The sequence below is a fragment of the Rhinopithecus roxellana genome, chromosome 4, assembly GCF_007565055.1.
Source record: "Rhinopithecus roxellana isolate Shanxi Qingling chromosome 4, ASM756505v1, whole genome shotgun sequence".
Classification (NCBI taxonomy): domain Eukaryota; kingdom Metazoa; phylum Chordata; class Mammalia; order Primates; family Cercopithecidae; genus Rhinopithecus; species Rhinopithecus roxellana.
The window spans coordinates 66,515,127-66,529,705 of NC_044552.1; the positions used below are offsets into that span (position 1 = coordinate 66,515,127).

At 41.3% G+C, this 14,579-nt stretch overlaps 1 protein-coding gene across 2 annotated transcripts in view; it reads right to left on the reverse strand.

The window, feature by feature from the left end:
* IPCEF1 (interaction protein for cytohesin exchange factors 1) overlaps positions 1-14,325 on the reverse strand; it is a 206,888-nt gene extending 192,563 nt beyond the window's left edge. For both annotated transcript variants that reach the window (XM_030928346.1, XM_010357563.2), the window contains exon 1: positions 14,202-14,325. The gene's annotated coding sequence lies outside the window, so the exon portion shown is untranslated. The remainder of the gene's footprint in view (positions 1-14,201) is intronic.
* Positions 14,326-14,579: the final 254 nt, after the last annotated feature.

The window sequence follows — 14,579 nt, forward strand, 5'->3', positions numbered from 1 at the left end:
CCTCCAAAAGTACTAGGATTACGGGCATGAGACACTGCATCTAGCCTCCTTCCCTCTTTAAGGAAATGTGTAAATACTAAACCTTCTAAAAGTCTCTTCAGAAAAACAGCCACAAGGCTGAGTATGGTGGCTCACGCCTGTAATGCCAGCACTTTGGGAGGCTGAGACCAGTGGATCACTTGAGTCCAGGAGTTTAAGACCAGCCTGGGCATATGGCGAGACCCTGTCTCTACAGAAAATAACACAAGAAAACTAGTCAAGCTTGGTCGCATGTGCCTGTAGTCCCAGGTACTCAGAAGGCTGAGGCGGGAGGATCACTTGAGCCCAGGAGCTGCAGGTTACCGTGAACTGGGATCCCACCACTGCCTCCAGCCTTGGCGAAAGAGCCAGATGCTATAAAAGAAAAGAAGAAAAGAAGAAGAAGAAGAAGAAGAGGAAGAGGAAGAGGAAGAGGAAGAAGAAGGGGAAGAAGAAGAGGAGGAGGAGGAGGAGGGGAGAAGAAGGAGGAGGAGGAGGAAAGAAAAGGAAGAAGAAAGAAGGAAGGAAGGAAGGAAGGAAGGAAGGAAGGAAGGAAGGAAGGAAGGAAGGAAGGAGGAAGGAAGGAATGGAAGGAAGAAAGAAAGAAGAAGGAAGAAAAGAAAGAAAGATGATCGCGACAGAAAGTCAAAGCCAGCAAGAAAAAGAAAGTACACCCCGACATCACAGACAGCAAAAAAGCATGCCCGCCCTCCCTCGCAACCCAAGCACGAAAGAACTGATTACGAATTAAGGCAATGGGAGGCATCAGGGAGCGGGCATCGGCGGTCCTGCATGTAGGAGGCAGTCAAGTCCTAGGCGGAAGGAAGGAAGGAAGGAAGGAAGGAAGGAAGGAAGGAAGGAAGGAAAGACAGCCACAGATGTGTTTATGGCTCAAGTTTTTCCCAGAAACGCCCTAAAGCTGGCCTAATAAACCTCGATTCATTGAGCCCCTTGCCTCAGTCACTCATTTCAGTTATCATAATATTTTCTCAAAGCCACTGCATCTTTTTGCTTTTTGTTGAGCATTATGTCATGTGCTTCTAGGGACACAAAAAGGAAATAAGTGAAATAAGAAGAAAAAGAAGAAATTTCCTTTTCCTCCTATTCAATTAGTAGAAAGAAGATGTTAAAAGATTTAACATCATGCTTTGCCCACAAAACTCAGGAAAGTGCCATTTTATTAGGTGAAATACAAATGTATGAAAACTCTCCCTATCAGCAGACATCCAAAATGCTCCATTTCCCTGGGAAAGCTTTTCCTCCCCAAGTCACCTCACTTCCCACCATTTCTCTATGCTGATCAGAGAAGTCTCAGGGGCCTCAACCTATCAACCAGCCTTCTTTCCTCTGCCAATCTGACCCAATTATGCACTCACTCTGTCTCTAAAATTACTCACATTGACCCGGGTGTGCTGTGACTGCTGTAGGAGTTATTAAGAAATTATCTTAGGCAGATAGAGAGGAAAAGGGGTCCTTGGAACATTTTCTTCCCTTGTAAAGCAGCTCCAGAAACGTTTCTTGTCTAGCAGGAAAGCCTTGGCTCTTAGAACTGGGTTGGTAATCTTTGATATGCAAATGCGGGCCATTAGAAACTGGGTCCAACCAGCCTGGAAATTCCCACGACTGCCCTCTTGCCCTTGCCCAGATGTGTGCCTGGCAGCATGGGCACCCCTACATATCCCCAAGTGTGCAGAACATCATGGCGCCCTGTATTTGCATATTAAAAGACTAAGGTGGGAGGGCAAGTTTTTTTGCAGGCTTCATGAATGACATGCCTAGTCAAACCAATCCCCTGAGCCCTGTGCAAATCAGACACCGCCCCCTCCAGCCTCCTCATAAAACTGGCTGTTTTCCACCACACTCGGAGTCTCCTCTCGGCTTTGGAGCCGTCCTCCCTCTGTGTCTGTACACGGGAGATTCTTCTTTCTTTCGTCTCCCTTATCTCTTGCCTATTAAATGTTCTGCTTCTTAAAACCACTCCACATGTGTCCATATCGTTTTATCTAATTCACGTAAGTCAAGATCCCTGGTGTTCCTCCCCTCAGCGGAGCCATATCATGAGGACGTCACTGTCCTTTCATGTCCTGGTTTTGTGCTTTTCTTCCGTCTGTATATCCAGTAAATCATTATCACCAAAGATACTTACATCCTGTTTTTCAACTGAAAAATCTCATTCAAACACATTCTCTCATAGAGGCCCCAATGACTTTGGGGCATGTAAAGATATGAGGCTGCCCGTTTCACAAATGGAGAAACTAAGACATGAAGAAAACCCCATGTTCACGGGTTTAGCAACTGGCAGCATAAAGGTCTTCCCTCCGGGATCCAGGATTCTTCCTGGTATAGGAGTGACCAATATGCTGGAGCACGAATCCCAAGTACCATTACAGATGGCACCCGGGGAGAGCTCTGAGCCTACATTTTCCTACTGACTTTCATGGTTATCTCTCTTCTCCCCTCACCTGAAACTTTCCCCTTTTTTCTGAACAGAACAGAAGTTGTTACTCAACTTTTTTCTCCACCGTTACAGGCTCCTGGATCACGCTCTCTCTAACGTTTAGCATACTTATTCTCTACACTGTTCACCATGACAATCACATGTCACTTTGGGTCTTTTTTGTTGTTGTTGCTCTTTTTTGAGACAGGGTTTCACTCTGTCACCGAGCCTGGCATGCAGTGGTGCAATCTCCTCTTCCTGGCTTCAAGCAATCCTCCTACACGCCATCACACCCAGCTAATTTTAATACTTTTTGTAGAGACAGGGTTTCACCGTGTTGCCCAGGCTGGTCTCAAACTCCTGACCTCAGGTGATCCACCCGCCTTGGCCTCCCAAAGTGCTGGGATTACAGGCGTGAGCCACCGCACCCGGTCGGTTCTTTTATTTACTGTTTCATGTGTGTGTTTTGTTGTCACTGTAAATTAGCAAGATATTTGTAGTAACTATTATTTTCTAGTATTCATTTTATATTCTTCATAATGCCTAATACAGAGAAAATTTTACACAAATATTTGCTGAATCGGGATGAATGTCTCAGGGGACTGAACAGAAATTCTAGGCTTAAGACATTATCTTTCTTACAGTCAGATAACTCAAAAATTTTACATGCGTGATGATATGACGAGCTTAAAATCACATGGAGATCAGAGCCCTACTAGTCTCCAGGACCATGAAACACCAAAATAAAATTGCAAAAAACAATGCAAGCCAATTGAGAATAATCCACTTTCTCATCTCTCATATGGATTATTTCTTTTTTTTTTTTTTTTTTTTTTGTTCTTTCATTAACTTCTGCTTTCTTTTGTTTTACATGACTGCTCACCATTTTTTGGTTGAAAATGTCTTAGATTTGTCAATTCTTCAGTATTTAATAATTCTGAATATCTGAGCTTTCCTATGGGCAGTTATCATGAAGAAAGAAATCTCTTCATCTATCCATTCAAAAACTTTGGCTACTGTACCCCATATGGTAAATCTTTGTATCTAAAATATACGATGTGTTAGGAATATGACTTTAATATATTAAAATACACTTGTATCTCTTTTTTTGTAAATACACACTTCTTTTGTGAGATGGGGTCTCACTCTGTCACCCAGGTTGGAGTGTAGTGGTACCAAGTAATCCTCCCAATTCAGCCTCCCAAGTAGCTGAAACCACAGGCATGCGCCACCACGCTTGGCTAATTTTTTGTATACTTTTTGGTAGAGACAGGGTTCCACCATGTTTCCCAGGCTGGTGTCAAACTCCTGAGCTCATGCCCTCTGCCCACCTCAGTGTCCCAAAGTGCTGGGATTACAGGTGTGAGCCACTGCACCTGGCCTCACATGTACATTTTTAAAAAGCAAAAACATTGAAAATTTTACATCAAAATGTTAACTATAATTATTTCAAGGTTATTGGATCATGAAAAGTATTTATCTTTTCCTTGCTTATCTGTGTCATTGGCAATAAAATGCATTCTATGTGTACTAAGGAAAAATAATTATTTTTAAAAATTTAAGCTCTAGATATCAAGAAAGTGGATAACACATTTTACTATGAGGTTGAATTCAAAGTGTTTGCCTAAAGAGATTATTTCTTCTCTCCTTTTTTCTAATTTAGCATATGCTAATCTTTTCTTTCATTCAAGAACTTTTTCTAGTTGTATAATAATTAGAAAGAATGCATGGACTATCTGTGTTAGTCCATTCTCATGCTGCTCTGAAGAAATACCTGAGACTCGGTAATGTATAAAGGAAAAAGGTTTAATTGACTCACAGTTCCGCATGGCCAGGGAGGCCTCAAGAAACTTACAATCATGGTGGAAGGGGAAGCACACATGTCCTTCTTCATGCGGCGGCATGAGAGAGAAGTGCAGAGCAAAGCAGGGGAAAACCTCTTATAAAACCATCAGATCTCGTGAGAACTCACTCACTATCATGAGAACAACGTGAGGAACTGCCCCCATGGTCTAATCACCTCCCACAAGTTCCCTCCCCCAACACATGGGGATTACAATTCGGATTACAGTTTAAGATAAGATTTGGGTGGTCAGACTGTATCCCTATCCAAGCACATCCTCTCAAAACTCTGCTTTCCTATGTTTTAATCTCTGTTTTCTTCCCCTTTTCAATCTAAATTATTAGAAACAATGCTCCATCACCCTCAACCCCAACTCTCCTCAGCTTTGATCTGGAAGCGTCTTTGGGAATGAGATTTTCCTCAAGGTTCAGGCAAATCTGGGCTGAGCACTCCTAAAATCATTATTCACCCAAACAAGCTTGCTCTGGCCTCACTGGGGTTGGATTACACACATTCTCAGCTCCAGGAATGGAGACAAAGGTGGACAAGCACAAAACAACCTTATCCAAAAATAAGAAATTATGTAGCATCCTTTTCCTTATATTATAATACATTCCCTCAGGGCGGCTATATACTGGACTCTCAGGTCAAACACGCCTAGGCTCAAATTCGGACCCCAGAGTCAAACTATTGGGGTTGGAACCCTGACTGTACTATTTCTGGGTGACCTCGAGCCAGGTTTGAAGTTCTCTGAACCTGTGTTTTCTCATCAGAAAAAGGGAAGTAGTTAATAATAACAGCACTTCCTAGAGCTATTTGATTTTAAAAAATAGATAATGAATGTAAGGCCTTTAACACGGTCCCTTGCAAACAGCAAGAGGACAGTATATATTACCTCCATGTGCCACACAGCCAGTGAGGCTGGGGAAGGCCTGCATGGCCTGTTGAAGGAGCTGCAATTATTAGTTGGTGCAAAAGTAGTTGCAGGTTTTGCCATTAAAAACTACTTTTCACCAACCTATAGAAAGAAGGAGTCCTCTTGGACTCTATTTTCTGCCTTCCTCTAAGGCTCACATCAGTGACTTCTACTGCCCAGAAAGTTCCAGGCATTGCCTAGAATGTTTCACGGGCCAGGAGCATCCATCCATTGGCAAAAGGCCACCTCCACAATGATAAGAAACGTGAGCTTGTGGGGAGTAAACAGTGGTTTGGTGCTCAATCCCTGAAGTCCACTGAGATTGACGGAGGAATCGCTTGCCAACTTGCTCCCAATGCACGGAACACAAAGAGGATGCAACGCAAGGTGGAAATTACTACACCCCATGTCTAGGACCCTGTGACTACAGCTAATGCCAACTTGAAAGCAAAGTCACTTCAAGGCAATCTGGAGTCGCTGAGCCTTCATTACTCAGCTCACTTACTGTGTTTTGGTGACTTGGTGTCTCTCTCCCCGTGCTGGTTTCTCAGCTCAGAATATCTGGGACTCCAGCGTTCCTCTCAAGGCAACTAATTTGTACATAACTTTGGAATGTTTGTGAATGTTCACAAAATAAAACTAGTACTCAAGTGCCTGGCTCAAACCTTGTTTGACAGTCCCTCCCTCAAGTCCCCATTACCTACGCAAAAGCTGCTCCAGTTGATTAATCAAGTTGAAAATCTAAGTGCAGAAAACGCTGGTAACTGTGTTCCAGAGTAAAATCCAGCTCTAACTGGAAAACTGTGACCGTATTTGACCAAGAGAGTTCAAGTTCAGACACTTCTCTTTGACAGACTGGCTATAACTGAGTCTAACCAAGAGACAATACTAATTCATACGATTCCAGGGGAATTTCAAAGGTGATCTTGTCCGTTTAATTGTAATGAAATACCTGGCACGTTATGTGGAAAATATTAAGTACTCAATAAGTATTTGGTGAATGTTGAATATTTGTAAGTGAGTCCTTATCATATTATATGGTTAGCATTCACAACCACTAGTAAGAACAACTCCTTGACTATTTTTTATCAGGATAGAAAAAGAGGTTGGGATTTGTGACTTAACAAGGAACCAGAAAATAAGGTCCTTAATATCATTTGCTTCAGGCTTTTAATTGGTGGAAAGAACAAAGTTGTTACAAATGACTTGCACTTCCAGTGAATAAATGCAATGTTCCTGCTGCAATCATTTAATCTGCTAGAATAGCAGGATCTTCAAACATGTTCAAGAAATTGTTGAGATTATATATATTCTCATCAGTCCATAAAACTATTACAGATTTACCCAATAGTGTGCTGTAGTCTGAGCTATTCAAACAGAATAATCGTAAACAAGTAGCCTAAAACATATGGTTTTCATGTTTATAACTGTTTGCTTAGTTTTTCAAATAATTACTGATTTTCTCCTTAAAACATAACTTTGTATAAGTACAGCTTATCTTTGGATAAACTGTGACACTTTACATAGAATTACATTCTGTAGGAGTGAATAATGTTAAATTAAGTTTCCTGGGAAGTGTTTTGGTTGGTTTCATCTTTTTTCCTTTCTCAGAGGTTTGTATTATTCTATCTTATTATTATTATTATTATTATTGAAACAGGGTCGTTGTCTGTCACCCTGGAAGGAATGCAGTGGTATGGTCATCGCTCACTGCAACCTCAGTATCCTGGTCTCAAGTGATCCTCCTGCCTCCATCTCCTGAGCAGCTGAGACTACAGGCATGCTCTCCCACACTTAGCTAATTTTTGTTTTGTTTTGTTTTGTTTTGTTTTTAGTATAGACGAGGTCTTGCTATATGCTGCTTGGGCTGATCTCAAACTCCTGAGCTCAAGTGATCTTTTCACCCCACCCTACCAAAGTGGTGGGTCGAATTCCTGGTTTCAAGTGATCCTCACACCTCAGCCTCCCAAAGTGCTGGGATTACAGGGATGAGCCACTGTGCCTGGCCTATTTTCCTGTTTTAGACTAAGGTTCAGTCTCTATTAATATATGTACATTTGCTTATAAGTAGTTAAATGTTCTATTCCTCTCTGGCATTAGAGATCAGTGCATAAAACTCCTAAGAATGCAGTCTCCTTCACAATAGTCAGGAAAAAAAGAACTTCTACCCCGCCCAAATTTGAAAAAATCTATCTGGTCACAGGTTTCTATTGCACGTTTAGAAAAAGATTATATAAAATTAACAAGTCTAACAAAAATTAAATATGAATCAATTAAGAGAAGGAGAAAAAAGATATTTTTAGTTTTGCACAGATTAAATGAATTAGCTTCCTATAATGATATTTACCTGTTAAAAGAATGTTGTTCTGCTAGGGATAATCATGTAATAGGAATCAGGGCAATTCAAATTCTGCTGAAAAGGGGATTTAAGAGATTCTTATGTCACAGAGAAACTCAAGAATATGCTGGAAATCATGGCTATTTATGCTGTCATTAAAGTACTTATGCAGGTACCAGCCTAAATTTATGGATCAAAGTGATCAACAATTACAGATGAACCACTAAAATGATATAACATCCATTTATTGAGAAGTTTCCACTTGCTATACACTTAGATTGCAGCCCTAGATTTTACATGTGGATCAAAGTTCCATCACATTGCATCATTTTCAGAATATTTGAACTTTTCTTTCAATAGAAACTGAGGTAAGTAAATATCACCCCAAATAGACACTAATGTTCCATATCTAACAAGTAACCAAATTGTCATGATAATCTGGGATAACTATCTAGACTCCATTTATGAAAGGAAGTCGTTTTATAGATTTCACAATAGCCTGATTTTCATTTTGTAAATGTGTCTCATTGTTGAGTGTCTTTATTTACTCCCATTCAATGATGAAGTGACTCTACTGTTTGAGACCCAATGCCACAAGTTAACTTCATAGAAATGAGTCATGTTCAATTTGGCCCCTAGAAGTGCTTGCCAGCAATACAGATGGGTTTATTACTAGCACTTAAAATTGCTTTCATTATTTACCTCCTGTATTAGCTTCCAAGAAGGGCTCCATTGGTTTATAATATTTTTGTTTTCTTCTAAGTATATATATTTACTTTCATTTGGCCCATACATCAAAGCAATTGGTTAGTTTTTTTTATTTTTTCAGAGACAGAGTCTCACTCTGTTGCCCAGGCTGTACAGCCGTGGCATGATCATAGCTCACTGCAGCTTCAAACTCCTATGCTCAAGGGATCCTTCTGCCTCAGCCTCCTGAGCAGCTGGGATTACAGGCCCACACATCACCACACCTGGCCACATTTCTTATTTTTGCAGAGATGGGATCTTGCTTTATTGCCCAGTCTGGTCTTCAGCTCCTAGCCTCAAGCGATCCTCCCACCTCGGCTTCACGAAGTGCTAGGATTACAGGCATCAACCACCACACCTGGCCTGGTTTGGTATTTTTTATCTCAGCTTTTATAGATGAGAAAACTCAAGCGTGGAGAAGTTAAATGCTTGCTTATAGCACAAAACTATTATATACCACAGGCAGGACACTCAGGTCTCCTAACCTTTTGATACGTGGTGTTCCCACTAAAAAAATTGAGCCTAATAGAAGGCCCCATCAATATGGGTCCAACAATACTCAAAATGGAAATTGGATATTTTTTAAATTAGATTGGGTACGGTTATGAAAGAGCAGCATGAGGGATCCTCGTGGTGATGGAACAGTCACATATCTTGACTGTGGTTGTGAACTACCGAGGGATGGTTCTGAGGTCCCCCCAGTCCCCTTTTGCTCCCTGCTGGCTGGAATCATTTCCTACATGGTACCACCTGGCTGCCTAAGAAGACAATCACGGATGTGCAGTCATGCCAAGGCACAGACAGTTTCCTGGAAAAAAAGAACAACTCCTTTCCACTACCTCCTCCCTAAGAAAGTAGAAAAGAATTTCACTTGGACGGTTTTAAAGTAGAGAGCAAATCTGCTCTGCTCAGACTCGCCCTTGGTGTCAAATCACTATTTATGTAACAAAAACTTTAACATAAATGAAAACAATGTAATGTGTAGAATGGTAGTTAGGCCACAGGCTCAGAGACACAAAGATCTGGGTTTGAATCCCTCTCTCCTGCCTATTGTGGTGGTTTGAGGCAGAGGACTTTACCTCTCTAAGCTTCAATTTCATGGAGATAACAATAGTACTATTTCCCAGAACTGTTTTAAGAAGTGGCTGAAATAGCATAAAAAGGAACGAGATCATGTCCTTTGCAGGGACACGGATGGAGCTTGAAGCCATTATCCTCAGCAAACTAACGCAGGAACAGGAAACCAAATACCGCAGTTCTCACTTACAAGTGGGAGCTGAACAATGAGAACACATAGACACAGGGAGGGGAACAGCACACACTGAGGCCTGTGGGGGTCGGGGGAGAGGGAGGGCATCGGGAATAGCTGATGGATGCTGGGCTTAATACCTAGATGTTGGGTTGATTTATGCAGCAAATCACCAAGGCACACATTTACCTATGTAACAAGCCTGCATATCCTGCACATGTACACTGGAACTTAAAAGTTGAAGAAAGAAAAAGAAATTGTAAATGTAAATGTAAACTAAAAGGTAAAAATAAAAGTGCAGATCACAGCGTCTAGAACCTACCAAGCGCTCAGTAATATCATTGGTTTTTATTCAGCACTCCACATATGAAATATTCAGAAAATGCTGTAGACTCTGTCGGGAATCCTATCATGCTGCCATTTCCATTTTGACGCCTAGTGCATGCTGGGTTTTTGTTTCTTTGATTAATTCTTTCATTTCTAACTTGACTTAGTTTTCCTTGATGATCTGGTCATTCTTTATGCAGACTTCTTTTGAAAGACTCATCCACATTCTAGTAACTTTGGGCTGAGTTTAAGCTGGCTCACTTTTCACCTTTCAGCTGCTTCTGTGTCAATCCCTGTGTCAGTCTAGGAGGCCTGTCTTTGCTCACATTTGTTCAGCCCTTTGCCTTTTTGTCTGCCAACTATCTCTCCTTTCTAAGGCAAAGATTGATTCTAAGACAGAGGCAGAAGATTCTTTTAAATGCCTACAAGCCAAAATATTTTATTTTGCTTACGTCCCTGATAAGGGACTCCATGGTGACCTGCTGGCCCTGTGAGATGGCAGGGCCAAGATTCTAACAACAGGAATAATAATTCTTGACTCTACAAAATAACCTGTGACTCTACAAAAATGTTTTCATGACCTCTCCCTATGCGTACCAAGATGATAAAGATATGGCAACATTCCCTAAAAAATGAATTACAATTATACTGGGAGATTTAAATTGAACTTAGAATTAGTAACTGACGAATTGACTATTGAATTTTTTAGGAAATCGTCAAACTCAGGTTTAGACGCAGTTATAAATCATTCAGAGAAAATAACCCATTTTCAGGTCATTCTAGGAATTAATCAGACCAGCCAGCCCCAGTGGGACCATGTTTCCTTTTTCTCACTTCAGAGTTGACACATGTTTCTGCACCAGGCTTACTGTCAAAGGGGATTCCCCTACAAAGACTAAATAACATGAATTTTAAGTGTCATTTCTTAGACTGCAATGAACCACGAACTTTAGCACACTATAACTAAAACATTGCTTTTGTTGTCCTGTTGGTGGAAGACTTAAGGAGGGTTAAATTTTTGTCCATTTCTTTTTTTTTTTTTTAGATGAAGTCTCCCTCATTGACCAAGCTGGAGTGCAGCTGCGTGATCTCGGCTCACCGCACCTCCCGGATTCAAGCGATTCTCATGCCTAACCTCTTGAGCAGCTGGGATTACAGGCGCCTGCCACCATGCCCAGCTAATTTTTATATTTTTAGTAGAAACAGGGTTTCGCCATGTTGGTCAGACTGGTTCTGAACTCCTGACCTCAGGTGATCTGCCTGCCTTGGCCTCCCACAGTCCTGGGATGACAGGCGTGAGCCACCGCACCGGGCTTGTTTATTTTCTTTCAACATTTGTTTTATTTTCATATTACTAAAATAGTTCAGGTATGTGCCACTAATGAAAAATCTGCGGAAAAAATAGAGTACAAAGTACAAAGAAAGAAAAATCATGAGCTCTCCAGCCTGGGCGACAGAGCGAGACTCCGTCTCAAAAAAAAAAGAAAAAGAAAAAGAAAAATCATGAGCTATAAGTCCACTGTTCATATATTAACATTTTAACACATTTCACCCAAATCTTGCTTCTCTGCAGTATTTTTACATAGTTGAAAAAGTTATGTTCCTCCTTTTTTGACTTAGCATTACATCATGAGACTATTTCCATAAATATCATTTTATTGATGACATTTCTTTATATACCACCATGTATTCAACCATTCTGATAACTAGGCTTGTAACATTTATTTTAAATTAATGATTCTTTTAAAAACTCACTTTCACTTTATAAAATTCAGAAAATGCACAAAGCATAAAGAAGAAAAGACAAATTAGTGATTAAATTTTTAAGCGTGGCTGTGGCAACTTGAAAACTGATATTGATAACTGCCATTTAATGCAATGATATTTTTAACCCCCATACAACAACCCAAAAAGTCAGTAAGTTATAGTCACCACTTTATAGGTTCAGAGGTCATAGAGCTGGTGGGTTCAGAGATACAGATTTTGAACAGATATATCTGACCCCCAAACTGTGTTTTCTCTTGGCTAAATTACACTGACCTTCCCATAATTACCTCCACCATCACCTCTACCACCATCATCTCCAACCACCATCTCCACTATCTGTACTGTCACTTCTACCATCACTTCCTCAACCACCTCCACCATATCTACCATCACTTCTACCATCTATCACCTCCACCATCACCTCCAACCACCATCTCCACCACCACCTCAACCACCACCTCCACCATCTCCTCCACAACCACCTCTACCATCTCCACCGTCACTTCCACCATCACCTCCCCTACCACCACCAATTCCACCACCAAGCCCTTTATCTCCACCTCCACCTCTACCACCACGTATTGCCACCCCTTTTACTTTACTGACCTAGGGACTTTTCTGATCCCTGTTCTACACACCCTTTCTTTACACCTTCATATTCTCCTCTCCTGCTTACCTCTGACCTTTTCTAACCTTCACTTTTTAAAGTGCCTGAGTAACAGAGATAAAGCAATGGCTTTCCTACCACATTCATTTTATGAATTATCCCAGTTATTCATTCATTCAACAAATATTTACTGAGAGCAGGCACTGTTCTGAGCACTCGGGAGCATAAGTAACTCCTCCATTTGCAGGATTCTCTTTAAGGCTGAAAAGCTTATTTTTTAGGATTTTTCTTCACACACACACACACACACACACACACACACACACACACCATTTGCTACATTAGACCTACTTCAAATTGTTAACCTGTACTTCATTTATCAGCTCGCACTGCAGAGCCTCCAAGCTGGCTGGAAAGCAGAAGTGAGCTGTTGATTCAAAAGGATACACGAGTCAAAAGGAAAGTCTCAGGCAATAGTCATGAAGTAATTTCTTATCTCTTATTGCCACAGCAAACTACCACAGGAAAGAACTTCCTATTTCCATACTCTGATGATGTATATTTGCTTAACACAGCTTGCCTGAAATAGTTCATACATGGACCCACTCCAGAAAAGACACTTGATTTATAAAAAGAGGAATGGAAGAAAATTAAAAGGTAAATTAAAGAATGAGTTCATCAACACATACACAAACTTACACCCTTTTCCTCCTTGCTTGCATGATGTGAGCAGAAAGAAATGCGTGTTCTTTCTTTTTGTGTTTTCTTCTTTATTTTATTTTATTTTGAGATGGAGTCTTGCTCTGTCGCCCAGGTTGGAGTGCAGTGGTGCAATGTAGGCTCCCTCTAACCTCCACTTCCCAGGTTCAAGCAATGCTCCTGCCTCAGCCTCCCAAGTAGCTGGGATTACAGGTGCATGCTCCCATGACCAGCTGATTTTTGTATTTTTAGTAGAGATGGGGTTTCACCATGTTGGCTAGGCTGGTCTCGAACTCCTGACCTCAGGTGATCAACCTGCCTTGGGCTCCCAAAGTACTGGGATTACAAGTGTGAGCCACCACACCCAGCCTTCTATTTCTATTTTCTTTTCTTGTCCTTTTTTTTTTTTTCCTGTGGAGATGAGGTCTCATTACGTTGCCCCCAGGCTGGTCTCAAACTCCTGACCTCAAGTGATCCTCTCACCATAGTCACCCAAAGTACTGGGATTACAGGCGTGAGCCATCGTGCCCAGCCCTCTGTTTCTATTTTCTACATAAAATAAATAACTGGATAGAAATTAGACTTTATCAAGGACAGCACTAGGAACACATAGGCCACTCAAGACTAATAAAGTCCACTGCTATAGTCAAAGATGCTTCAGGGGGTTATAATTCTGCCTGCTATAATTAAATTCTTTCACATACACCCCAGCAAAGAAAAATCAAGTGCCCCAGACACCCTTACTAAAAGCCTCTGAACCAAGAACATCTAGCCATCATTTTCATACCAGAGATATTGTGTCAAGCCCAAGACCTTTATGAAAGAGTAAAATGCCCCCCAGTTGCCTCCACGCAAAGGAAGCTCCCCGGCAAAGAACACACTTTCTCGAAAGAGGGCGGCCCCAGAGCGCTTCCCCCAATGAACTCCTCAGGACCCAAACACACGCTGAATAGTGCTTTTCTAAATCAAACCTGTGGTCTGCAGTCTAAACACCTATCAAGACAACACCCATTTAAGAAACACAAAAGCACAGTGAGTATACAACTCTCTCCTCTTTCAAAGCTTTCACAGAATTAGAGAATCTTTAGCACCTGGCTTCCCAGATTACAGAGAGCTTAGTGAATACCATATCCCCAAAGCCACATTTCTTACCTCACTACTGTAAGGAGAGTTCTAGGGTATCCATTGCTTTGCCATCTTGATCTGTCAAGCAATTACCTCTCACACATCAGCCAAGGAGTGATATTACTTACATGCAATACAAAGAGAGTAAATCCAAGAGTAGTCTCTTTATTTCTGGATTCTGAAGCCTCATAGTACTCTGAGGCCAAGCTTGAGGATTCTACTCAAAGCAGCCTTAGCTCTGGAGGCTCAGTCAACCCAGAACTAACATTCAAAGCTGATCAGAGAGTAAAGCTCTTTCGAAAGAAGAGGAAGTGTCATCTCCACTTCCTCAATCCTATTGCTCTTCCTTCTCATTGTTATCAAACTCTTCCTTGATGCCCATATCCAGGACAAAGTACATGTAAGGCAAGCACACCCCATCTGCCTGACTTCATTGATCACTAAGCACTGCCCCCAGTGTATTCATTTGCTGAGCACATTGGCAAAACAGTTCATAGTTCTGCTTT